This window comes from Dreissena polymorpha, chromosome 2 (assembly GCF_020536995.1).
Source record: "Dreissena polymorpha isolate Duluth1 chromosome 2, UMN_Dpol_1.0, whole genome shotgun sequence".
Taxonomy (NCBI): domain Eukaryota; kingdom Metazoa; phylum Mollusca; class Bivalvia; order Myida; family Dreissenidae; genus Dreissena; species Dreissena polymorpha.
The window spans coordinates 136,084,663-136,111,221 of NC_068356.1; the positions used below are offsets into that span (position 1 = coordinate 136,084,663).

The 26,559-nt window shown below is 37.1% G+C and overlaps 2 protein-coding genes and 1 long non-coding RNA gene across 3 annotated transcripts in view; 2 read left to right on the forward strand and 1 right to left on the reverse strand.

Annotated features, from left to right (window-relative positions):
* Nucleotides 1-26,559, forward strand: part of LOC127869136 (NACHT domain- and WD repeat-containing protein 1-like) — a 156,857-nt gene that overhangs the window by 23,927 nt on the left and 106,371 nt on the right. The gene's annotated exons all lie outside the window — the stretch shown is intronic.
* LOC127869159 (uncharacterized) overlaps nt 1-26,559 on the forward strand; it is a 156,832-nt gene that overhangs the window by 23,269 nt on the left and 107,004 nt on the right. The window lies entirely within an intron of this gene.
* Nucleotides 25,107-26,559, reverse strand: part of LOC127869127 (uncharacterized) — a 77,009-nt gene continuing 75,556 nt past the window's right edge. Inside the window, exons 21-24 of the mRNA XM_052411457.1 lie at nt 25,797-25,918; nt 25,489-25,752; nt 25,357-25,444; nt 25,107-25,269 (exon numbers count right to left, since the gene is read on the reverse strand). The gene's annotated coding sequence lies outside the window, so the exon portion shown is untranslated. The remainder of the gene's footprint in view (nt 25,270-25,356; nt 25,445-25,488; nt 25,753-25,796; nt 25,919-26,559) is intronic.

The following is a 26,559-nucleotide window of genomic DNA, read 5'->3' on the forward strand; positions in this document are numbered from 1 at the left end:
AGCCCGATTTTTCCAGAGCGAGGTTAAAATGATTTTACAGATTTAGGATACCAAAGAATTGTGAATGGAACATCACGAAATATACCGGTAACCAACAAAAATATTGATGCCAATCACATGTACATCCAGGCTCTTTCGAGTAGCGCTATTGGTTTGAATGATGCAATATTGTCTTAATAGCGCTGGTCTATGAGCCGCGTCATGCGACAATGGATCGTATGTCATAACCTCTCACCTTATTCAACCACGTGTGCGGGCCATTTAAAACTAGTAGATTATTGAAACAGATACGTTCATAAAAGTTTCGTTTATCTCGTAGAAGAATACATGCTGAGTCCGGTGTATCTGAAAAAACACATGATAAGACCAAAAGTAAGTACATGATATTTCGCATCGGTCTTCATTTGGGTTTTAACAGAGTGATTTGGGTTTATTAAACCACCTTCTAAAACCATACATGACCTATAAAGTTTGATAAGTCCTATTCACATTACATTGAATGTCCTTACCAACTATATCATGTCAAGGTCTTTAAAAGTTCGAAATTTAGACAACATGCTATAGTAGAAGCAAAGCAGATATATAACATAAAACAATATTTGACAGAAACGACTGCAAAAGTCAATGTCTTTTTGTGTTTCGACACGATCATCATTAGTTTACGAGGAAATACTGTACTGCAGTATCATAAGTTTAACAACAATCAAAGTACAAGGCATCCCAAAGCTGTCGCATGACTTTAACCCATTTAAGCCTAACGTCTAGAAAAAAAGGCCTTTGCAAACAGCGTAGACCCATATGAGACGCCGCATCATGCGGCGTCTCATCTGGGTCTTCGCTGTTTGCTTAATGGAATTTCTGTAAGAAGTATTCTAAATATAGAAATAAATATATTAGACATCCCTAATTTTGGAAATAAATTGATTCAATTTAGAAGGATGGGAGAGTCCACTAGGCATAAATGGGTTATGATACATGTATATTTTTTCTCAAAAGCGATGCGTCCGTATGTTGTTTTGATTTGATAAACAATGTCCAGTAGGAGCGATTTCTACAATATTTTATTTAATACTAACGTTATTAAGGAATGCATATAAAGGGACCTTTTCACGTTTTTGTTAAGTGACAAAATTAAAAAGAAATGTTTCAGATTCGTAAATTTTCGTTTTAGTTATGATCTTTGTGATGAAACAGTAATACTGAACATTTACCATGCTCTGAAATATACATTTTATGCATCTTTTGACGATTTAAAAACCTGAAAATTTTAAATTGTTGCAACGCGATACGACTGAATAATCTTAGGAGTTCTGTTGTTGTCGTTATATTTATTTTGTGACACTACGAGGATTGCTTATATAAAGTATAAAATACATTATTCATTGTATGAGAACGGATGGCCGAGTGGTCTAAGCATTAGACTTTAACGTCAGGGGTCAGTGATTTGAGCCCAGTTGAGGGTTACTTTTTTGTTTCTTTCTTGATTTTAAACTGAAGCTTTTTAGATCAAATGTTTACATTTATTAATATAAAGCATTTAATGATACACTACAATACATGCCAAAATCTGTGAAACGGTCCTTTTGAGTCCATGCACAAGCCATTTAACTTTAGGCTTGCTATGCTGTTTAAGCATGTACTTAGACAAGACTTCAATGTGGTGTCACATACATAGGTAATACGTATGCGATTCATACCAAACCTGATACCGTAGAGATGGTAATTAAGGAAATATTTACAAAACATGTATACTCGATTTGAATCATTATTCCAAACAATCGCGGTTCAATATGGGAACATGAATGTTTTCGTCATAAAATGAGTCGCGTTCTGAGAAAAATGGGCTTAATGCATGTGCGTCAAGTGTTGTCCTAGATTAGCCTGTGCAGTCCGCTTGACAGAGCCACGACGCTTGACAGAGCTACGACGCTTGACATAGCCACGACGCTTGACAGAGCCACGACGCTTGACAAAGCCAGGACGCTTGACAGAGCCAAGGCTTGACATAAAAACGATGTTTGACATAGCCATGACGCTTGACAGAGCCACGACGCTTGGCAGAGCAACGACGCTTGACAGAACTATGACGCTTGACAGAGCCTCGACGCGTGACAGAGCCACGAAGCTTGACAGAGCCAAGACGTTTGACATAGCCAAGACGCTTGACAGAGCCACGACGCTTGACAGAGCCACGACGCTTGACAGAGCCACGACGCTTGACAGAGCCACGACGTTTGACAGAGCCACGACGCTTGACAGAGCCACGACGATTGACAGAGACATAACGCTTAACAGAGCCATGACGCTTGACAGAGCCACGACGCGTCTTAGGATTGGAAACACACTGTAACTCGGTGGCGCAGGAGAGTATGTCATTGTTCTGGAACCGTTGTCGGGAGCCCTTCACGGCTACCCACATTCTGCTACACTGCAACCTTTTTTCATTGCAGAGGCGCCGGCTTCGAGCCGCATTGCACTCCCATGGACTAGTGTTAAACCTTTTCATCGAGGAGCGATGCAAAGGCCCGGTCTTCTGTGTGCTGTCCAAATATCTACTGGACATTCTGATAACTGACAAGATCTTGGTCTTTGGGAAAGAGGCAGTAAATCCCACCAACGTATCATACATCTTGCGCGGAAACATACCCGGGCTGATTCTAGTAATATGGTACCGCATTCTTATAATTATTGGAGTGATAGGTGCAATGCTAATTATAATTAAATATTAATGCAAACTTTGTATAATAGTATTGTCAAATTTTATATTATAAATACATATTAAATGATAGTAACAGTCAAAACAATACTATATTAACACTTACGTACGCTCTGCGTTTCATACCCTGGGAATGTATAGTCCAGTATATTCAATATGCCCTTAGGAATACACTGTTTTAGACCACTATTGTGGACTCAAGAATGGTTACACGATTTTTCTATGATTTGACATAGTGACCTAGTTTCAAACACGTGACTAAAATTCTATCTTTATATAATGTTCAAACAGTCCAATATTTTCTGACTAAGTTCCATAAAGCTTAGATGGCAAACGTGGCCTCTAGATTTGTAACGATCTGAAATATTACACATACCGCACACCAAATGATGCTGGACGCTTGACATAGGATGATTACAGAAGCTCACTTTGAGCACGGAGAGACGTTCTTTAAACGAAAAATATCATAAAAGCGGAGAGTGTCGTCCCTGATTAGCCTATGCGGACGGCACAGGCTAATCTGGGACGACACTTTACGCACATGCATTAAACCCCTTTTTCACAGAGCACGGTCCAAATATATTAAAATATCACTAGTAAGAACAATAAAATAAGAAAGCATAGATAAACACATAAGTTTAACAATTTATACCAAACAACCCAACAAGAAAGTGTTAATTGTCATAATATACAGTCATGCGCCTTTTATGCTCACTAGAAACTATTTTTATACATATGTAATGTTGATCTTATCAATATCAATCTTATTTTATATTATGTGAAGTTTAATTTACCTTAAACTTAAATGTCTGTTTTATTATTTTATCCATATTTCATGAAGTCAATGTCGAAACAATGACACCTGAGTTACTGCACTGATTACCATGGTACCATGTGGAATACTTAATTGTAACATGAACTGTTACAATTTTGTTACACGTATACACTATATGGGTCTTGTTCTGAGAAAACTGAGCTTAATGCATGTGTGTAAAGTGTTGTCCGAGATCAGCCTGTGCAGTCTGGACAGGATAATCAGGGACGACACTTTACGATTTTTGGTATTTTTAGTTTCAAGTGAGTCCCTTCGTATCGAAAATCAAGTTTGGGCGGAAAGTGTCGTCCCTGATTAGCTTGTGCGGCCTGCACAGGCTAATCTGGGATAACACTTTACGCTTATGCATTAAGCCCAGTTATCCCAAAACAAGGCTCAAATAGTTTCATCATGTGATCTTTATAAAAGTGGTATACTCTTCTTTTCTCTCTCTTCTCGCTATAGTTCCAAGCTGCAGAGAAAGAAAAATACTGAAATAATATCACGTTATCATATTTATTATAATAAAACGACGCCGAAGTGTGTCTGGTGAAATGTGGAGTACGTAATTGTCACGTGAACTCTTACAATTTTTGTTACACGTATACACTATATGTTCATAAAGTGGTTCTATGATCAAACAATTTAACGATTTCCTAAATAATAAAGAACGGTTTGGCGGAAAGATCTCGATGGCATATCTCACTGAACCTGATTTCCTCGCTGTGATCATCCCCCAACTTGGGAATGTAAAACTCGTCTATTGCTTGTTTTATGTTGTAATGCCCACTTCATACAGAGAATATGTTACTATTCTATCATTGCATAATTTATCGAATCGACGAGGCTTAACATACCATGGCCTGAAATGCGTATATGAGTGTTTTGACACTTTACCACTTAGATACGTATTTTCAAGCATGTGTAGTCCCTTAGAAAGTACTTTTAAATTAAAGGCCTATCTTCAATTTTTTAAAGGCTTCCTTTCCAACACTTATATACTGGTGAGTAGCAAACAGCATAAAACCTGAACGAATTGCGAGTTACTCCAAGGCTGTTCTGGTTTTATGCTGTTTGCACATAGTCATTTTCACTTTGCTTCTGAATGGGAGAGGGTTCAATATTATACTGCGTGGTTGATATATACGGGAATTCTTCAGCAAATGCAAAAGGTTTTTACAAGTAAAAAAACCAACGTTATAAAAAGTATTTAAAAACATCTTATCCTAATGCTCACGCACGCGCATTGGCAATAATCAAATTGTAGTTCGGCCGAGTTAGATACATTGCTTTTTTCAAATCAGATTGTGTTGCAATCTACTATTGTTCTTATCACTTTCTCGCTTATATGGCTGGAATGTGAGCGGCATTAAAAAAGGTATTCAAGGTCATACAATGGCGAAAAATACGAATCTCGGAATGGACATCGCCAAATTGTCTGTCACGTGATTGCATCCCACTTTTATTTATAATCTGAATCAGCCTGTTAACAGATTTATTTCTGAGAAAACTGGGCATAATGCTTGTGCGTAAAGTGTCATCCCAGATCAGCCTGTGCAGTCAATTTTCGTTAAAATGAAGTCTCTTCTTAGCAAAAAACCAATTAAGGCGGAAAGTGTCGTCCCTGATTAGCCTGTGCGGACTGCACAGGCTAATCTGGGACGACACTTTGCGCACATGCATTATGTCCAGTTTTCTCAGACTCATTTAGTCCAGTTACTCAGGACTATGAAATATCGGTTGAATGGTTTCAATGTAAAATTGTATTGTTGGTTTATATCAAATCGCTCCATTGGTGCAAAATGGTACCACATACCGTTAAATTTAAAGTACACAAGGTACCTTTTTGCACCATGGGTCGAAATAAAACTATGAAGCGCACGCGAATGAAATTAATAAAAGACTGATCCTTTAATGCTATTTTGACTTTTGAGCTGAAAATACTGTCTATGATTGGTCGGCTAAGTAAGGGCATAAGATTGCTGATGATGGGCGTTAGGTTACTAAAGTTAACATATTATCAGAAATGTTAAAATAACTATACTGACTGTATCTTAAATGCATTGTGTAAAGTGTCGTCCCTATCTGGGACGACACTTTACGCACATGCATTAAACCCCTTTTTTACAGAGCATGACCCCATTATAATCTGCTCTTGGTCTGCCATCCACGAGTATTATTTGAAACCTTGGCGTTGACCCATGCCAAGTTTTGTTTTTAACTATGACTTGCAAGATTCAAAGGCTAACACTGGGACGGATGATTTAAGTCTATAAGTAAGGGAATAAATTATATATACCCACCACGTAGTTGTTAGATCATCAGGGGAATATTAGAGGAGACTAAAAGTTGATACGCTCCGCTTATGGAAATTACAGATAATTTTCATAGTTCACAAGAGGTCTTTAAAAAGAGAGTTTTATCGTCCATGTTATCGCGATAAAATCTTCTGTCTACATTACCTGCACATGAATAAGTAATGAATTTCAAAACGAAAGATTACAGATTAGTTCTTAAGTTTTGGAATCCTACCTTTGCGCAGAGACCCGGTGTGCTTTTATGTGATATGGATGAGAAAAAGAAAGAAGATTGTTATTTTTTTAAAGTGTTTTCAGACATAATTTAGAATTTCAAAGTACCAACTGCTATTATGGACTACTTGTTTTCTCCTGTTTTGTTTCCATAAATTTTCAGCGGAATTCCAAATGATAGAACGAGTACGCAGCGAAATTGAAGGTCAAGTAGAACTTGAAGTAATTAGTACATTTAACAAACTACCTAAGCTGTCGCTAATCAAATAGACGACAATTCACTCAGATTATTAGAGCAAATACATTATTGATAAAAGAAAAAATATTTAGTTTCAAACAAAGTCCGTGTAATGTGCATAATATTCATGAAAGAACACTGAGTTAAATTAAATGCAGTCGTTGCAAACTCATAGGCAATGGTCAGTGGATACAGAGTCCGTCCATATACCGTATTTTCGTTTTTCGTCTTAAATTTGACAATCTCAATACGAAAATAAACACATATTTAATTCGTATACCGATTTTGAAAGAACCTAAACTTAAAACTACTGAAAACCAAATAATTTTCTTTACATCTTTTTTGTTGTTCTCATAAAACAAACATAAATAAAACATAGCCGTTAATTATACAGGTATGTTGTTAAACGTCAGAATGAGAAATATGAAATAAGACTCTTAATATAATTGCTTATTTATTTTTAAGTTTCATTACTCATTTCCAAAAAAAAATTAGTTATCATCTATACAAAAAGTATATGCAGCTTAATAACAAAAAAAACAATAACATTATTTTAACGTTGGCGCGTATATTAATTCGGTATATTGAAATTCCTATAAGCTTCTTAAAAACAAACAACAGTTTGTTTATGACGTGAAACCCAAGTGTTTTCGTTCAAAGAATTATTTTATGTATATTTAAAATATGTCATGCATTAACCCATTTATGCCTAGCGTCTAGAAAAAAGGCCTTGGCAAACAGCGCAGACCCAGATGAGACGCCGCTTGAGGCGTCTCATCTGGGTCCGCGCTGTTTGCTTACAGGAATTTCTGTAAGAAATATTATAAATATATATATATATATATATAAATACTATTTATCCCTAATTTTGGAATGCAATTGATCAAATTTAGAATAATGGGAGAGTCCACTGGGCATACATGGGTTAAAAGTCCCAGTGGTCTTTGTTGCGCTATGGCTTTAAACTCCTCATTGTAAACACTATTTTCATATGACAAAATGTTCTTCCTTTGATATTGTATCCGCATTTTTCCTTCCCACATGCTTCAATAGCATAACTTTGATTTCCGATTCTTCTTAAATTATTAAAAGCGACAGCTTCCCCTCATGACATCATCAAACGTTACTAAAACAAAACTTTTGTTGTTATTGAAGTATCTGGTTGACACATTCATTTCCTCGCATTTTCATTTTCGACCGCCGAATTTAAAATCGAAGTACTGACAGTACTGGTGTGACGATGCTTTTGAAGAGGATTGATATAAAAGCATCTATTTAAGTTTATCTACATCACCACCATTGTGTATGTGGGTACGAAAATTTTAGGTAAGAAAAAAATGGGTACGAAAATTTTGGGTACAAAAATTATGCAAAATAAAATGGGTACGATAAAAGATTTGGTAACGAAAACAAATTTGGGTAGGAAAAAAAAATTGGGTACGAAAAAAATTTGGGTACGAGCAAAAATTTGGGTACGAAGAAAATTTGGGTACGAAAAATGTAGGGTACGAAAAAAATTCGGGTTACGGGGAAATAGTACCCGTGGGGAACTTGATCCATTCAGCGAAACTGGGAGGCGGGTTACATTCACGATCAAATATAACAAGAAATATCTTTTAAAAGATATTCGACGTGTATTTTTTGTACCACTTATCTTTAAAAAAAACGTTCTGCTACAGTAAAACATTTGTGGGTTATAACATTACATTTCAGTATATAAATTCAAAACTTGACATGCTCTTTATTTACACCATGCTCTTTAATTTCACATGCATATCATACCAAACTTAATATTTCGGTGGTTCCTTTCCTAAGTTAATGATGCTATGTGTACGGACGTGATTTCACATGCCCATGTGCGTGAACATATAAGTTTTTTCATTTGATTATTGTTTTTTTCTCTAATTCAATAAGCTTAGGTTCGTTAAGTACGGCAAGAATTTCATGATGATTCCCGAAAGTAGGTATGAGCACATAGCCATAAGAGCACTAAATTACGTGAGTTCGCCGATGAGTAAAACATGGTAAGGTTAACTAAATCTTGCGATATTACCTAATATGTGTTTGAAACAGCAAACAATATCCAACAAACGAATGAATTATCAAATATAGTATGTGCACCGATGTGGCTCTGTAATTTCTGTTTGAAAACTACGCGCAATTTGCGTACTTTGGGTTCGACGACAAACTATCGAATCAATCGAGGTTTAAAGTTTTAATAGATCGATAAAGGTATCTGAAATTGAAACAATTAATACATGCAATTAGGTATATAATCAAGATAATATATGTATGCATTCAAATGAAATACACATTAATAATGACTAGCTTTGCATGGCGGTGTGAATATTACTCGCAATAAGTTATTTTAATAAATAACTAATAAACACAACCGTAACCGTCAGATGTCTTAAATAACAATACAAACAATTGACAGATAAAATAAATAAAAGATTCAAATAAGTTACCTGCAGGAATATAAAATGTCCTACACAAATAATATAATGTTTCAATCAAAGGTTGAATGGCTGTCTGAAGCAACCTTCAGCAAACAACTGAATAAAGGAGGGAAAGTGTATGATTGGTTGTTACGTGCACGTGCTAAATTAGGTTAAATTCAACTATATGTTAACTATAAAATAACTAAGACTACAGACTGTGTGTGTGTGTATTTGAGATTTATTTACAGGTCGTCCAGCGTCTTCTCGACTACAGATGTATCGACCTGCCCCTGTGACCCTTCAGAGGAGAAAATAAGGTCATATTATACATCATAGCACGATGGCCAATGAGACCTTAATGTGACTAGATGCTTTTTTTTTTTTTTTTTTTTTTTTTTTAATGGATTATGTAGTGGTTTGCCTTTTATCAAAATGGTTTTTGCAGTATTCCTATTATCTCTAGATTATCATTATCCTTATTGGCATTAATGTTAATTCTTTATAGTTTGTGTGTGGTTTTTGTGCTCTCCGCCCCAAGAGGTGTTAGTGGGGGTTCGAGCGGGATACAGAGGGCGCCCCGATTCCAGAGGCGCCCCTGGTTCTTTTAAGTGCCCGGTGTACAGCACCGATACACTGCACCCCCGTTTAACGTCCCTCGCGGAGGACTTGTTAGTACATAAACATAGATTAGTACAGATATTACTCTATTGCCCTGTGTCTTGGTGTAAATTCACATGGGCTCTCTCTGTTGTGCTGGTGGATATTGTCAGGTGTTTAATGGTGTTGCAAGGGTCAGAATAGTTTTGAAGTTTAATATAGTAGAAAAGGGGCTGCGTTTGTGTGGTTGGACCGAGATGACTGGTTGGTTGTTGGTGGTACAGGGAGGACAATATCTGGTTCTACACTTTCGTTCTTTGGGAGACAATTTTCACGCGCCTTTATTTGTTTTTGAGAGAGAGAGAGAGCGCACGTTCTTCTTCCTGTTTATATTGCTAGTGGTTACACAGATGGTAATTATATGTATTAGTGCATTTTGTTCAGGAGGTAATAGATCTGGGATGTTAATGCTGACCATCCCTCTAATTCGATCTGATCCTCATAGTGACAAGGGTAATACGTGCAGGTTAGCAATACAAGGTTTGCAATTCAACGTCAAACGTAACAAGGCGCAGGCATGTAGGAAAAAAATTACACTACTCTACAAGAAAACATCACCTACGCTACAGTAGGGGAAACAACAACAACAAATACCGTCACCATTCTCTTTTTATTTTTATTTTTGTCATGTTGGGTATGTCATGTCAACGGGGCCAGAGTGCACGGATGTCATGTCAACGGAGCCAGAGTGCACGGGCGAGAGATATCTCTTCAGGCGCGCCCTCTGGCCCAGCTGACACGCTCTACTCAACATGTTTAAGTCTTGTACATATGGGAAAAATGTTAACTAATCACATTTAATTACAACAATATTTACACCTATAGGGGTTGCACTGTGGGTAAATTTGCCCACGTGCGCACTTACTGCGTCTTCCGATCCTGCGTGGAAGTATGTTGTCTGTGTGCTTTTCCCCTACCTTCGTCGTTGTTGCTGATTACAGCTTAAGAGAAGGAAAGCGAGGGTCTCGCGGAACCCTGGGTTTTGTTACCTAGAGCGCTTTTTGGTTGTAAAAGAAGGCTTAGAGCTTATCCATAGTGGTCGAAAGGGGCCAAGTGACATATGTATTGGGGGGGGGGACGTACCCTTCCGTCGTTTTAGTATTATTAGTCTTTATCTATTTATTTATTGGTGTAATTTTCCTATATATCATAAAGCGCAGACGAGGAAACCGGGAACGTTCGTTATAGACAGCTCCCTCATCTTTGCCTTGTTTATAGTATTGTTTATTTATGTATTGACGTCAACAAGGTGTTATTGGACACTGCATTGTAATGTACTACCAATCCAAAGTACATTTGGACCCCAAATACAAATATAGGTTCTCGGCGTGCACATTACATGCAGTGTTTCTATATCTATTTATTTATTCATGCAATTTTCCTCTTGTCATAAGTACATAAGATAGTCATTATTAATTGGAATCTTTAAAATTACATATATCATGGATTGTTTTACGGTACAGTTTTAGAACCAAATTAATTAATAATAGTATATAAGTTCGAGCCGGGCCCAGACGAGTGGCCATATGGACAACACCGGAGTGACCATCGTCCGAGACCCACCCGTCATTAGTACATAAAGTTGCCATTATTGATCTGAGTTTTTATTTATTTATTTATTTATTTTAATTTTTCCTATAGGGCCGGGATAATATGGTTAGGTTCAGTTCGGGCCCAGACGAGTGGCCATATGGTGCACACCGAAGTGACCATCGTCCGAGTCCCGCCCGTCATTAGTACATAAGATTGCTGTTATTAATTTGAATAAATGAAGCAGTATATAACTGACGGTATGTGTTGTTATTTCTATCTACCGCTAATAGTCCAACGGAATATTATATTTTATCTAAGTAGCCCGTGTCGCGCAAAAATTTAAACACGTGCAGTCGCACAATAGGAGCGATTCCGCTTGGAGGCATCAACAGTGAGTCGCGATTAATGATAAGTGGGTTTTTGTAGGCCGCTATTACCCCTGCACTTAGTTCAAGTCTCTGTTCAGCGTGTTTAGGGCATATAAAGAAAAGATGTTCAAACGTGTTATGAATGTTGCACTGGGGGCAGAGGACAGTTTTGTAATAGTCGCCGTGCAATCTAGTCACCCTTAGGCGCATGCGCGAGTAAGCCCTGTCCTCCCTTTTAATGGGACTATAGATGTTAATCTTATGGCTAGGGTTGGTTAATATCGGAAAATTATGATCGGCGCAGTAAATTGACCATTTGTGATCCTGTTCATTATACCCTTTTTGGTTAATGATTGCAATTAGTTCGCGCGCGCTAGGCTTTAAATCAGAGGGTAGACCTTCATGGGAACCTATTCTGGCAAGTTGGTCAGCGTGTTCGTTACCCGGAATGCCTACGTGACTCGGGATCCATACGAATTGGAGAGTGATATTGTTGTTTGCTAGTTTTGTGATTCCCTTTAATGTTGCACATATAAGGTCTGGACGCGTTTTCGATGATCCTGCATTAAGTGCTTGTAAGGCGCTGAGAGAATCGGTTAATATCGCGTAGTTTGAGCGTTCGTGGGTTTCAAGTTCATTAAGCAGGCTACAACAGACTTTATATCAGAGCTACCTAAAACTATTCGACATAAATAACATATAACTTACTAACGATAAATATAAATTTATACCCTGTGACACGTTGAAAGTTAATTATACACGTTTTAATTCGCAATTTATTTAATGATTCACGACAAATGTCAGATAAAATACAGAAAATGCATACTTTTTTCATTGATCTATAAACATATAATGGATTGAATATAACTGATTTAAAATTAACGTTTTCAAACTATTATAAAATCTTTTCCCCAGAATATGCTGTCCTATTTATAGCTGAGCTTCCTTTACCTTTATCAATGATAATCAGCGAGGTATGCCGATTAGAAAAATCGAGATATCTCAATCGGACTGGCTCTGTCTTCTACATTGGTCGCCATTGTGAAGAATAAATTTGGTACGAAAAAAAAATTGGGTACAAAAACAATTTGGTACGAAAAATGTAGGGTACGAAAAAAAATTGGGGGTACGGGGAAGTAGTACCCGTGGGGAACTTGATCCTTTCAGCGAAACTGGGAGGCGGGTTACATTCTCGATCAAATATAACAAAAAATATCTTTAAAAATGTATTCGACGTGTATTTTCTGTACCACTTATCTTAAAAAATCTGTCTGTTACAGTAAAAAGTTTGTGGATTATAACATTACGTTTCAGCATATAAATTCAAAACTTGACATGCTCTTTAATTACACCATGCTCTTTAATTTCACATGTTTATCATACCAAACTTTATATTTCGTTGTGTCCTTTCCTAAGTTAATGATGCTATGTGTACGGACGTGATTTCACAATCCCATGTGCATGAACATATACTTTTTCTCTTTTGATTAATGTTCTTTTTCTCTATTTCAATTAGCTTAGGCATGTTTGTTTGTTTAGTACGGCAATAATTTCATGATGATTCCCGATCGAAAATGGTAATGAGCACATAGTCGTAAGAGCACTTGAATACGTGAGTTCGCCCATGAACACATGGTTAGGTTAACTAAATCTCCGCGATATGACCTAATATGTGTTTAAAACAGTAAACAATATCCAACAAACGAATGAATTGTCAAACATAGTACATGCACTGATGTGGCTCTGTAATTTATGTTTGAAAAGTTTATCAAATATGCAAAATGAGATAGCACGCAGAAGAGCTAGTATCACAGATATGTTATGGCTATTATGATGTTTATAGACCATTGTCGCTACAACGTTTACAAATGGCAGGTTCGAAATAATTCGTTTTCTTTACACTTATGATCGCGTTGAAAGTTAATTATACACGTTTTAATTCGCATTTTATTTACTAAATCACGACAAATGTCAAATACAATACAAAAAATGCATAGTTGTTACATTGATCTATAAACATATAATGGATTGAATATAACTGATTTAAAATTAACGTTTTCAAAATATTATTAAATCTTTTCTCAGCGAGGTATGCTGATTAGAAAAATCTCAATCGGACTAGCTCGGTCTTTTACATAGGTTGCCATTGTGAAGATTTTTTTCATGATATGATAACTTAGACGATGCTTCGCAGCATCGTCAAAAAGTACCAGCTTGCAATCCTCCTGTTCAATATTATGGGCACAAAATACGTTTCACGAAATGCGTTTTCTTTCATGTTATGCTCAATTATTCGTTTACTAATGAAACGCTATTTTCTACCGCTGCACTATTGCAGTTTATTGTTAGTGATGTTCCGAATAAGAAATGTATCTCGATAACAGAAGCTCTGAATTATAAGTTCTGTTAATTTATAACTTAATTGAACATAATATGTACAAGATTATTTTAATTTTGCACACACCAATACTAATCAGTGCTGCGATTCATTCGAAAGATCCCATGAGACCACATTTTAAAAGGCATTCTGACAAAGATTAAATACGGGCCGTACTCTGTGAAAAGAGGGTTTGATGCATGTGCGTAAAGTGTCGTCCCAGATTTGCCTGTGAAGTCCGTACAGGCTAATCAGGGACGACACTTTCCGCTTTTACGGTATTTTTGGTTTGCAGATAGTCTCTTCTTATAAAAAAAACAGTTGATGTGCAACTTAACAAATAGTTTAAATAATCAAGCTCGCGTAACGAGAGCCTACACGATTGCAATGTGAATATATATGTCGTGTTCTGAGAAAACTGGGCATAATGCATGTGCGTTAACGGTCGTCTCAGATTAGCCCTGTAGCCGCACATCAGAGACGACATTTTCAGATTTAATAGAATTTTTTGCTTAAAGGAAATCCCTTTTTACCAAAAATCTAGCTTAAGCGGAAATTGTCGTCCCTGATAAGCCTGTGCGGACTGTAGGCACATGCATTAAGCCCAGTTTTCTCAGTACACGACTCATATTATTATCGCAATATCAAATTAATTTATGAACATGACTGATAAATGTTATAAAACATCAAATACTTCTTATGTTCTTACTTCTTGGAAAATCCAAGAGCAAATTAACGCCAATACCGACAAATTGACTCGTGTTTGATACATAATTGATCACAATGTGTCCATGTTTCCTATGAACGAATTTTCACAAATCGATTGAGATTACACAACTGCGTACCTGTTTTGAGTACATGAAAGCAAAACATTATTTGCCATTGAAAAAAAAACGTTACGTTGTTATGCTCGACTTCGTTTGAAATGTATTAAAGTCGTTAATACAATATCGTTTTATCGATTTAAAAATAGTAATACGATCGTATATACGCGTAAGTCCTCAGCAAGTTTTGACTGTACAAACAGTTTATGCAAGGGTATAAAGCGTTCAGTGTCGCAGTGTTCAGGGACTGTTTCTTTTGAACTTGTATTCAAGCATATTATTAATTAACGTTTAAATTGCCAGTTGCATACATTGTAGTACGCTACTTGCTGTTTTCAGTAAATAAAGCATTAGTTGTTTATTTTATAAGCATTCGCTATTTAAATTGTATTTGGGTCATGAAAACAGAAAAAAAAAGATTTATCAAAATTACAAAATACGCGATGCAAAACGCGAACTTCACGAGTTAGTCAGCAAAACAGAACAAACTGGTTAAACAGTAACAAATTACATGCAAACACTTTAAACTTACATACGATTTTTAACGCACATAATTGGAAAGACTGACACAAATTATTTGTTGCAAAATGAGAACTTTTGTGGTTTTTTAAAAACCTTATTGCCGGGATTTAACCATTAATCCTGTGAAAGCATTTCTTAAGTATGTTTTCGTTTCGTATGTATCATATCGGCTGTGATCTGGAAAAAGGGGGTTTGATGCATGTGCGTAAAGTGTCGTCCCAGATTAGCCTGTGCAGTCCTTACAGGCTAATAGGGACGACACTTTCCGCCTATATTGGACTTTTCTAAGAATATACTTTCTTCAACTAATATTGTAATAAAAGCTGAAAGTGTCTTCCCTGATTAGCCTGTGCGGACTGCACAGGTCAATCTCGGACGACATTTTACGCACATGCATTAAAACCTCTTTTCACAGAGCACGGCTCATATGTATGGGTCTGTGGCTTTAGTATAAATCTCTCTTTCTCCCTCTTTCTCCCTCTTTCTCACGGAAACATAGTCAATAAGATGCCAGTGTTTTGAGCGAGGGTGCATCCATGACGTTCAGTTACGGGTTGGTTGGCGGAAGATCGTGTTTGTGATCAGCGAATCTTGTTTCGCGCATGTTTGGGGCAAAAGAACACCATTCATGTTGTATTGGCCCACTCCATTGTGTCCAAGGACTCGGTAATGACGGTATGAAGGTCTGCGTAGAACTTTGTTTTCACTTCTTCTGGGTAAAGGCTTAGGAGCTGAGCATAGCACGATTCTTCCTTCCTTTCATAAATGGGAGCTTACTGGGAAGTCTACGATGTCAATTCCGTATCTGACGAGTTCGTTCCATAACAGAGCTATTCTAGTGTGGTATGTCTGTATGGTACCTGCGCACAGGTTTGCGCACGTAAAATACGTCTAATGTGAGAAGAACTGTTCTCGTTCTATTTTTTTTCTTTTCGTTCCGACTGCTGGTGTAGGGCCCCCTTCCAGCCGCGATAAGCAGTCTTGGGAAGGTTTGAGCGAGCAATTATTAGGACACATTTTCTAGCCCTTTCCTCATACCTGTAAGTGATCAGTGCATTCTTAAAGAGGGCTGCTCAGTCGTCTATGGTTCTACCGGACTCCACTGCTGCTCCTTGTAACTTAAGAGGGAACCAATGACCTAAACCGCCTGCGTGCAGGATTTCGCATACGGCTTCCAGAGTGCCCGCATCTGCCGGTTCGTCGTTCGCCCGTCGCCACAGCACTTGTTGTTCTGATCGATGGGGCGAGGTTGATGATGGCAGAATGACTTGTGTGATGACTTAGATTTCAGTGAGGAAGATTTTCGCAGTTCGTCGACGAACAGGGTCGAGACGGCTTGAGACAGAGACGGATGTAGTGGACGTCCACGATTTCTTTTGTGTCTTGTCGTGCCCGTAGCGTGCCACAAGGCCTTGCTGAGAATCACCTTCTTGCCCGTTGATCGTCTGGTGGTTCCTCTGCGAAGTCCGCCGATTCCAGTATTCACGCACTTAGGTAGAGATTCTTAATTCATCGAGGGGTTAAGAGTACCACCACGCTGGCATGAGTAGGTGCCGTCTTAATACGTTTCGAGTACTTGACACGTGATACCATTGGGCGTTTTTCTTTAAATAAATCCCGTTTTTTTTAATTTTATCCAGAATCCTATAGTACAGTTTTTTTCCATAGACTTATTAAATGTTATAGAGTGCACGGGCATACATCACTCTGCAATAGAAACCTGCCATCTTAACTCGTAATATCAACATGCTCAATGATCACAATGTTTAAAAAGTCCTAAGGCCATTGATAAGCGTCAAAATATCCCAACAAGAATTGTTCATGATTATGGATAATACGGTTTGTTTGCAATTTCAGATTAAACATAACAATTATCTAATGTGTGAACCCGCCCGTGAACTTGACCTACACGGTTGCCTAAGAAAATCAAAATTTTAGGATTCACGACTTATTCAATGCAGAAATAACTACCCTTTCTGGAAATGTACATGTATTGTAATATTTTGACAAACGCTGGGTCAAATTTTAAGAAATAACACGATACACAATTCGCGTGACCTACGTTCATTTACATGTACACTAGATATGTACCTTTCCAGAAAGGAAATTCATTTCTGCGTTGAATAAGACCGAGTTCATGGAAATCGATGCACAATAGATGAAGTAACGGGTTGACTGTATATATATATATATTTCATTGGCGTGTTTTTTCACCGTTTACCTTTTCACGGAGGATTTATCGATAAAAGCGATATTTCAAAGTCAATGTAGTAATGTCTACATTTACATTCACCCAACCTTGTTTCTTAGACGGACGCCGTTAACATTGCCTTTGGTAAACCTGCCTACCAAACAGACACCAACCGTCCATATACGGCGGCCCGTGCCGTTGACGAAAATACGAAATCGCGTTTGATTGAAGACCAGTCGTGCACCCACACAGCGTCTCACAACGTCTCATGATGGGTGAATCTCGAGCAGATATTCCTCATCCGAAGCGTCAAGATTTACAAGAGGAATGTAGGACATAAGTGTGAACCTTTAATTTGGTGAAACTCATAATTAATGGGTTTGTCGTGCGTTGTCATTTCTTGTGTGGATAATCGTTATGAAAATATATTGTAAAATGTAAAACCGTTCAATCGTTTATATAAAAAGATTGTCAAAATATAATGTTTCGTATCAGAATCTTTCTATGTGTTGTAAGTCAATATGTTTGGTCAAACAATGCCGTGTTTGGTAATGCATATTTACACAACTCTCTTCGGCATATGGAATTCAGACATGTCTAGTATTAGACAATTAGCAGGGACCCTAACCATATGAGCCGCGTTCTGAGAAAACCGGGCATAATACATGTGTGTTAAGTGTCGTCCCAGATTAGCCTGTGCAATCCGCACAGCTTATCAGTGACGACACTTTACGCTTTTATGTCATTTTTCGTTTAAATGAAGTCTTTTCTTAGCAAAAATCCAATTAAGGCGTAAAGTGTCGTCCCAGATTAGCCTGTGCGAACTGCACAGGCTAATCTGGAACGACACTTAACGAACATGCATTAAGCCCAGTTTTCTCAGAACGCGGTTCTTATATGCGTCGTGTAGGACATTCGTCACTTGTCTAAAATAAAAGAAAAGCGGATGGTTACCATAATTTCTGTCACGAGTATGCATCTGCATATAGAGTGATAATTCCTATACTCTGGACTTGTCCATCGTTGCGCGTGTCATTAAAATATCAAAATAATACTAAATAAAATGCATTGAATCAAACATTGTCCATATATGGACAATATACTCACGTTAAAGCATCAAAGGGCAGTGTATCGGGCATATCCATAGTTTGATTATTAGCTGTTTATTGGACGAGTTGATATCAAAGTAATAAACGCTCTCGAGTCCGTTTCCTGGGACTGGAAGCAGTACTTGGTGTTTACAGGGGTAATCGAAAGAACGCTTCCATAGTGGGGATCGAACCCGTGACCTTAGAGATGTCAAGCTTTACGTCAGGTTATCGGAGGCCGGCTTTCAATCTCGTGAATGGGTTTCACCCTGGAGAGGTCGGCGTTTCATACACGTTTGAGCTAGCTACACCGGTGTATGGACAGTGGGTACGGATTACGCGTAGCACTCCTAACGATGTACTCACTCTGTGCGAGGTTGACGTGGAAGGTGTTCCGAACTCTGCAGCCAATGGTAGGTTGCGAAATAAGTAAATTTTAAAGATATTTATAAAACTATTATTTCTCGGTTTCATATTGAAAATACAGAATGTATATGCAACTGGTCGGCGTTGGAACAGGCACATTACGTGAAAAAAACACGTGAATTTATATTTGAGGATACATGTTTTAACTGACCAGTGCCTAGAAGACAGTAGATAGCGACGATGCCGCAGTCAAAACATATCCATACATGTAGAAACAAATCCTATTACAAATGCTCGTTCGCGTTTTGACATGTTCTCGTCTTCAGGCACACGTTATTCGGTTTTCCAAGGATATGTTCACATTGGCACTGCAATCGACGTTTCCGCGAAGGTCCTGTCAAATCTCCTTTGCGCATCAAGCTGTTCCGAAACAGAGAACTGCATCAGTGCCCACTACAACAAAGCGACCTTGGCCTGCAGCCTGTTCGATTCCTTGGCATTCCATCCAAGAGATGTCGAAAATGACATCACTGTTGTCAACAGTATTGCCATAACAGAGAATTCAAGGGCACAGTTGTTCGGCACATAAACTGTCATCTTTTCTGTCGTGTGTTTCAAAGCCACGTTTAGCAAATTGCAAACATCACTACATGTATATATTCAACAAAACAAATGCGATAACCGTATCTATCACCAATATACATACAACTCAGCTGTACAAACAGTAGACACACCTTACTATAGCACACGTTCCTTTAAGTAATGGCAATTGGTCATTTTCAAACCCGCCAGACACAAGACACAAGCCATTGATTCAGTACAAAACACTGCAGACACACAAAGATAAATGATTTAAAATTCAGTCACCGCCGTAGGAACGGTCAAACTCGGTCAGCAGCTGGAGCATGCGCGTCGCGACCGAGGCGAGAGTCGCCCGCAAAAGATCTACTCACTTGTGCGTGTGACTCTGCTAATCCAGCTGAGTCCGTCACCCACGAGCCGGACGTCTTCCACACTGCTGGGATTGCTGTCTTCTCCAGGATGCAGCGGACTTGTCACCCGCTGTTTATCGTTGAGAGCTCGCTGACCCGGACCTGTCAGAGGTCCCGTCTGTAGAGGGACGGGGATAGTAGGACAGCAAGATCACCAGTGTGGAGGAAAGACGGGGCGGACCTGGGGATACTTTTGCGCTCGGAGTAGCTACTAGAACATAGAGGGGGTGGCCTTATATAGGGACCCCGGGACGGCGGTACTCAGTACGCTCAACGCACTGGGGAAACTGTCTCGGGGATGAAGACGACGGCCGGTGACGACAAGTGGGCCATAAAGGCGGAGCTGTGCGCTGCAGTCCCTTGGCGGTGCTGCGTTCAGACATGAATTTGTCTTGAGATTGTCTATCTACCAGTGCACATTAAGGTCTCAATGGCCACCGTGCACTGGTCTATTTGGATCTAAATGATATCTTTGGCGAATACCCGGAAAGCCGGGGAAAATTTGACCTACTTTGGCTCAAAATTAAACTTTCTCCCCTGAAAGGTCACAACGGCAGGTCGGACTATAAAGACCTCGTGAAGAGGCAAGTAGGACCTGTCAATAAATTCTGATTCACACACTCAGTTCAATTTCCGTTCTTGGCAGCATGTCAGTTTGGTTGGTTGTCACCATACCGCATAGGTGGGGTTTCCTACTGCCCCCCCCCCCCCCCTAAAAAAAAAAAAAACAACAAAAAAACACACAAAACCACGCCAGAAATTAAAAAATAATAATCCTTACTTAGGTAGAAAATAGACGTTCTATGTTTTTAAAGTTAAAACAAAAGTTTAAGTACTGTTTTATTATTTAACTTCGTGAGAACACATCATGTGTCCTCACATGGTTTATTATGTATTTCTTCGTGATCAAAACATATGGTTTTTTGATTGTTGTTAAAGCCACACACTTTGCCTCTGACCATAAATGAAATACTTGTTAATCAATACATATATAGATGCAATTTGAAAATGTGCAAAATTGTCATTAAATCTAAAGCCTAGTTAGCAAGTAATTTATAATTTTTCAAACGGTACCGCTTTTAAAACCGAAAGTAGGATTTCTAGACGTAAACGTCCATTTCGACAAACGCGATTTTTTTTAAAGTTTTACAACGAAAAAAAAAGACGGATTTCTACCTTGTAACCGCCAGATATATTGTAATTGGCATAGATAAAATTAAATATAAAGCCTGGTTAGCCAGTAATTTATTATTTTTCAAACGGTTCCGCTTTTAAAACAAACCGAAAGTAGGATTTCTAGACGTATACGTCCATTTCGACAAACGCGATTATTTTTTAAGTTTTAAAGCGCAAAAAAAGACAGATTTCTACCTTGTAACCACCAGATATATTCTAATTGGCATAGATAACATATGTTTCTTATTTATACTTACATTTACTATGCCAAATAAGTTGTTTGGCTTTGAGACGCAGTTTTTTCCACATATTCAAATAACACTGTATCATCCGTGTCATGCGAAAATCGGTCTTATGGCATATGCGGTCAGAGTAGCTCAAGCCAAGCCTGCCCACTTTCCCATCAATGGCTACGCTTTCCGCTTTAAAAAAGGCACGCAAGGTTTGGTAATAACTCCAGAGTACTTTATTCAGTAATCATATTCTTACAAGACTGTGCGATTGCGCAGGCCTGGCTGAAGCTACGTTGGGATCATATTGCATAAGAATTTGTGCATGACCCGTGTACAAATCTCATTGCGTCTTATAAATAGAACATCTAAGCACGATACTTTCCGATAGAAAAGTGAATTCACCTTGTGTTGTTTATAGCAAACTGGCAAATGTCCGTAGACTATTTTGACTTGCATACGTCACACATGTGTGGTTAGATAATTAAACGATTTTCCTTCTACATGTATCATGGGAACTCGACTACTAGGTAATTCTGTCTCACAATACAAGACAAATGGCATTTACCAATAGGTTTTCATAAATGTCTTTCCCTAAAATGTGTGTTATTTGATATATTGAAAACAATACTGTGTTATCAACAGAGAGTAGTCTGTATTTGCAAATTTTGCTTTGACCAATAGCATGCAGCTATTCTGGCGATATGACTTCGTCAGCATCAAATTGCATCACAGCAGTACTCAAATTTAGGATTTACCAGCATGATTTAGTAAAATTATTATGTATGACGACGTCTCAATAACGTCTCTGTCACCATTATGAAAAGTGTGCAATCGTCTTAGTGGTGTCTTTCCTTAAAGCGATTTCCTTAACGTTACGTCAAGTTTATACTGAATGCAAAGACGACGGTGTGCTCAAGTCTTAATCCAGTCATTGTTTCCATTTTCACATTAGAGACCCCTGTGACATTGACACTTTACCGGAGAAATCCAAAATCAAACGATATTAAATCTTCGCGAACGCCAATTACAATGTGAAATTTGAAAGCTCTTAACGGAATAGTTCTTAAGATATTGACTGTAAACCAATGTCGACCAAAGTAGGACGGATAGGCCAAAATCAATATGTGTCCCCTAGTTTCAATAGGGGAGCCAATATAGTACTAATACAACGGTTCATAGTATTTTTATTTGAACTCACAACACTTTTTCACAGTAAAATACTATTTCCATTTGAATGAGATAACTTGTAGTTATCTACTTTAAATAGTGTGCAAGAACATACTTGGGTCAGCAAAAACACATCACTAACATAAACATGTATATCTCTTTAAGTCACATAAACTATATTATTTCCATAACAAATTCAATGTTAAGCAATAACTTGTACAGTAAATAAATGCAACATTTTGCACATAGAGACCCTCATAACCATACCATTTCTTAAAGATAATTCAGATCCAAATTATTTTAAAAACATAGTTCATGCATATCGCATGCATGACATATCTTGCGTGGAGTTCTATCTTACATTGTTTAACAGCAATCTTTTTCCCAGCTACTCTGCAGTTAAATGTTTACTGCCATCTTTCAAGATGTCAACATTAAGTTTCTAACCTTCCAGCAAACAATGTTTTCCCTACCGCACATTCAAAGAAATATTCACGAATAGTCATGATAACCTGGTTATAGTTTAGATAAATATTTTAACATTATTAAAATACTATTTGCAGTAATTTAAGGACTGTGAAGAGATAAGTAAGACATAGGCACACACAAATATGCAATACATAAGAGTCTTTAATCAATATGACGTACACAAACAATTTAAAAAAGGCATCTAAGCAGTGTATATACACCCTATATTTACGAATGCACAATGCTTATTTGGAATGGATGACAATATTAACACATTATTGTAAAAAATACATCTAAAAGTATTAATTAAGTTCAATACTAATATGATTGTATGGTAACAATTGTTTGTTATGCATTCAAAGTAACGCAAAATGTAATTTTATTTTCTATGTAATCAATATGATTTATTTGAAACATTTCATACAATTTTACAAACACTCTAAAGCTATTTTCAGCTGTGAAGCAACAGAACAACAATGTTTCATGCATTCAATTAAAGTTCAATATAAACAATCACATTTTTAAGGAAATATGGTCTAATGGTCAAGTGAAACAAACTGTAACACAACTAGTATACTGCCACTATCATCAGCCATAAGTCAATTCTTATCATGTATAATTTAAATACAAGTACAATATGATTGCTAAAAAGACATTTTGAGCAGAACATTTCCTTTATCATCGCAATTGCAAAACTGTAAGCATTGTATGGACAACTAAATTTTATGATTTCAAATAAATGACATTATATTTTTATTACACATGTTTTGTAACACTCAGTATCCTATTGTACCATAACTATTAATTCATTAAACAGACCTATATTAGTTTAGTAAGTATTCCACAAAATCCCAATACAAACTGATGGCTGAGAATAAAGAGTGTCATATTTTTACTAACTGTATGAATGTACTTGTTATGTTGAGAGATCAACAAAAGCATTATCTTACAACGGATACAACTTTGTTTTTCAAGCAACAACATCCCTATATCTTTCGTACAAAGAGAGACAATTCAATTATTGACAAGTGTTAGCATGTTTATTCACTCTCGCTTGATTTGCAATTGACTGATTTCCAAGTAGAAAAGATAAATTTTTCTTAAGATAATGCAAAACAAAGTTAAACCAATCTTTCAATAGTTGCTTGACTTTATCTAATGAAAAGCAGTACATATACTAGTAACAAGATGTTCCTTTTGCCTAAAGCATAATTTATTAGCCTCTTCAGAATGTGTTGTTCTGTATCATTAAGAAAGTTTTAAATGAGCATCTCCACAAGCAATTTTTGTTTTTATTATCTGGCATCTAAAAGATGTACACAATGAAAATTGTTTGTACAAATACATGTTAACAGCGAAAATCAAAATGGCAGTAATAAACGCATGATTTTCATTAACAATACAATCATTTCGCAATCGCTCTATATACAAAAGTACTGACCGATATACACATTGATCAAGAATTCTTGGTCAGGTTAATCTGGTCGTCTAAATGTCTATACACAAACATTTAAGGCATAATTAACTTTACAAAAACAAAAATTAACTATCATAACTTTAGACATTATTCCCACATCTTATATTTTCGTTTTTAAATGCTTAGTTTTAAAACATATAAAGCATTTAAAGCAACAAAAAAGTCATTATTAAATCATGTTCAAGTAAATTAATAAATAACTGGTAGTCAATACCGAATAGACAATTTAAGGAAGATTAAATGATTTTGTCTAAAATTAATGAATATTGTCTTGAAATACTAAGATAATAAACAAGATGCTTGACAAAAACACCTGACACCAATGGGCACACTTAAGAGTATCAAAGCCTTAGCATTAAAATTATCCACATGTCTAAACAATGTGTGTAACTACCACCTCTATATTACATGTTAAGCAAAACAAACTGAAGCATGTCTCTTTACATGAAAATAATACATTTTCTTTCAATTTTGTCAAAGTTACCAGCATCATTTAAACAGCTTTGAGAAATGTTAAAATCAACATTCATAGACATATATTGAGTAACATTATATTTTCCTTAACATTTCCAAAATAAAATTTCATAATACAGACACAGTAATTGGATAGACTTGCTAATTTTGCTCTTAAAATAATATTGTTCATTATTGCTTTTATCAAGTAATCTTAATCTTATTATACTGAGTATTTAAATATAGTTCATAAAAGCCTTATACATAAAATGACTATCAGCATCATAGTTCCAATAAAAAAGAAATATTGTTTTCTTTGAACACAACTTGGATGGTCACATAAAAACATGGCTGGCCACAAGACTGTCTGGATTTCCACGTTTTGTTCGATTTGTCATTATGCGACTTCTGTCTGCATCAATTCATTAATTTTCCACCTGTCCCGATTACAAAGATGAGACCTTCAATTGTACATGTTCATACCGGACACGGGGTATGTAGATACCTTCAATTGTACATGTTCACACCAGACATGGGGTATGTAGAGACCTTCAATTGTACATGTTCACACCAGACATGTGGTATGTAGAGACCTTCAATTGTACATGTTCACACCAGACATGGTGTATGTAGAGACCTTCAATTGTATATGTTCACACCAGACATGGAGTATGTAGAGGCATTCAATTGTACATGTTCACCAAGACATGGTGTATGTAGAGACCTTCAATTGTACATGTTCACACCAGACATGGAGTATGTAGAGACATTCAATATTACATGTTCACACCAGAAATGGAGTATGTAGAGACCTTCAATTGTACATATTCACACCAGACATGGGGTATGTAGAGACCTTCAATTGTACATATTCACAACAGGCATGGGGTATGCAGAGACCTTCAATTGTACATGTTCACACCAGACATGGGGTATATAGAGACCTTCAATTGTACATGTTCACACCAGACATGGGGTATGCAGAGACCTTCAATTGTACATGTTCACACCAGACATGGTGTATGTAGAGACCTTCAATTGTACATGTTCACACCAGACAAGGTGTATGTAGAGACATTCAATTGTACATGTTCACACCAGACATGGTGTATGTAGAGACCTTCAATTGTACATGTTCACATGAGACATGGAGTATGCAGAGACAAGCACATCTTAAACAGCATTTATATCTCTGAGCTTCTTCCGTATGACTGGGGTTAATATGATAACAACTGTAGCAACAGGCTGTCCTTCTGATTTGCTGGTTTGATTTCGTCAATGGTCGTCTGAAATAAAGAAAGACTCATAACAGTAAATGTCAGTTTTTCATTTTATGTGTGTTACCCATTATAAACAAGAATAATAATAGCACTTTTATACATTGAGTTACATTTAAAGTTAATTATAACCACTTTACTACCAACTAACCTTAAGTCTCTCCATCAATCAAGAAATATGGGATGATATTCGATAAACATACATTTTTCCATTGGAAAAATATTTCCTTATCATTTACAACAATTTAGAAAGGGCCAACTAGCCAATAGAAAATAAAACGTGTTGAAAAAGAGTTTTTCTGAGATGTCTGCTGTGAAGTAGGCAAAAAGTCACCGATGCAACCACATTTTACTTTTGACTGAAAACTTTACTACTATGAAAGAACAAGAGCGTCGCATCACGGGTGCCACGCTCGGCTGCGAAAGCTTGTCAGAAATTATTATTTTTTGTTTAGAGATCACAGTGACCTTGACCTTTAACCTAGTGACCCAACAAGAGATGTGTTCGTCAGAAACAATGGCCCCTACTGCGCCGCTTTGAAATTAAATTTCTATTTATCATTTGGCAGGAATAGAAATCATCTCCCTTTAAAGCTTATTACTTCCCTTGGATTTTGTCCAATCCAACCGGGGAGGGGGGGGGGGGCTGT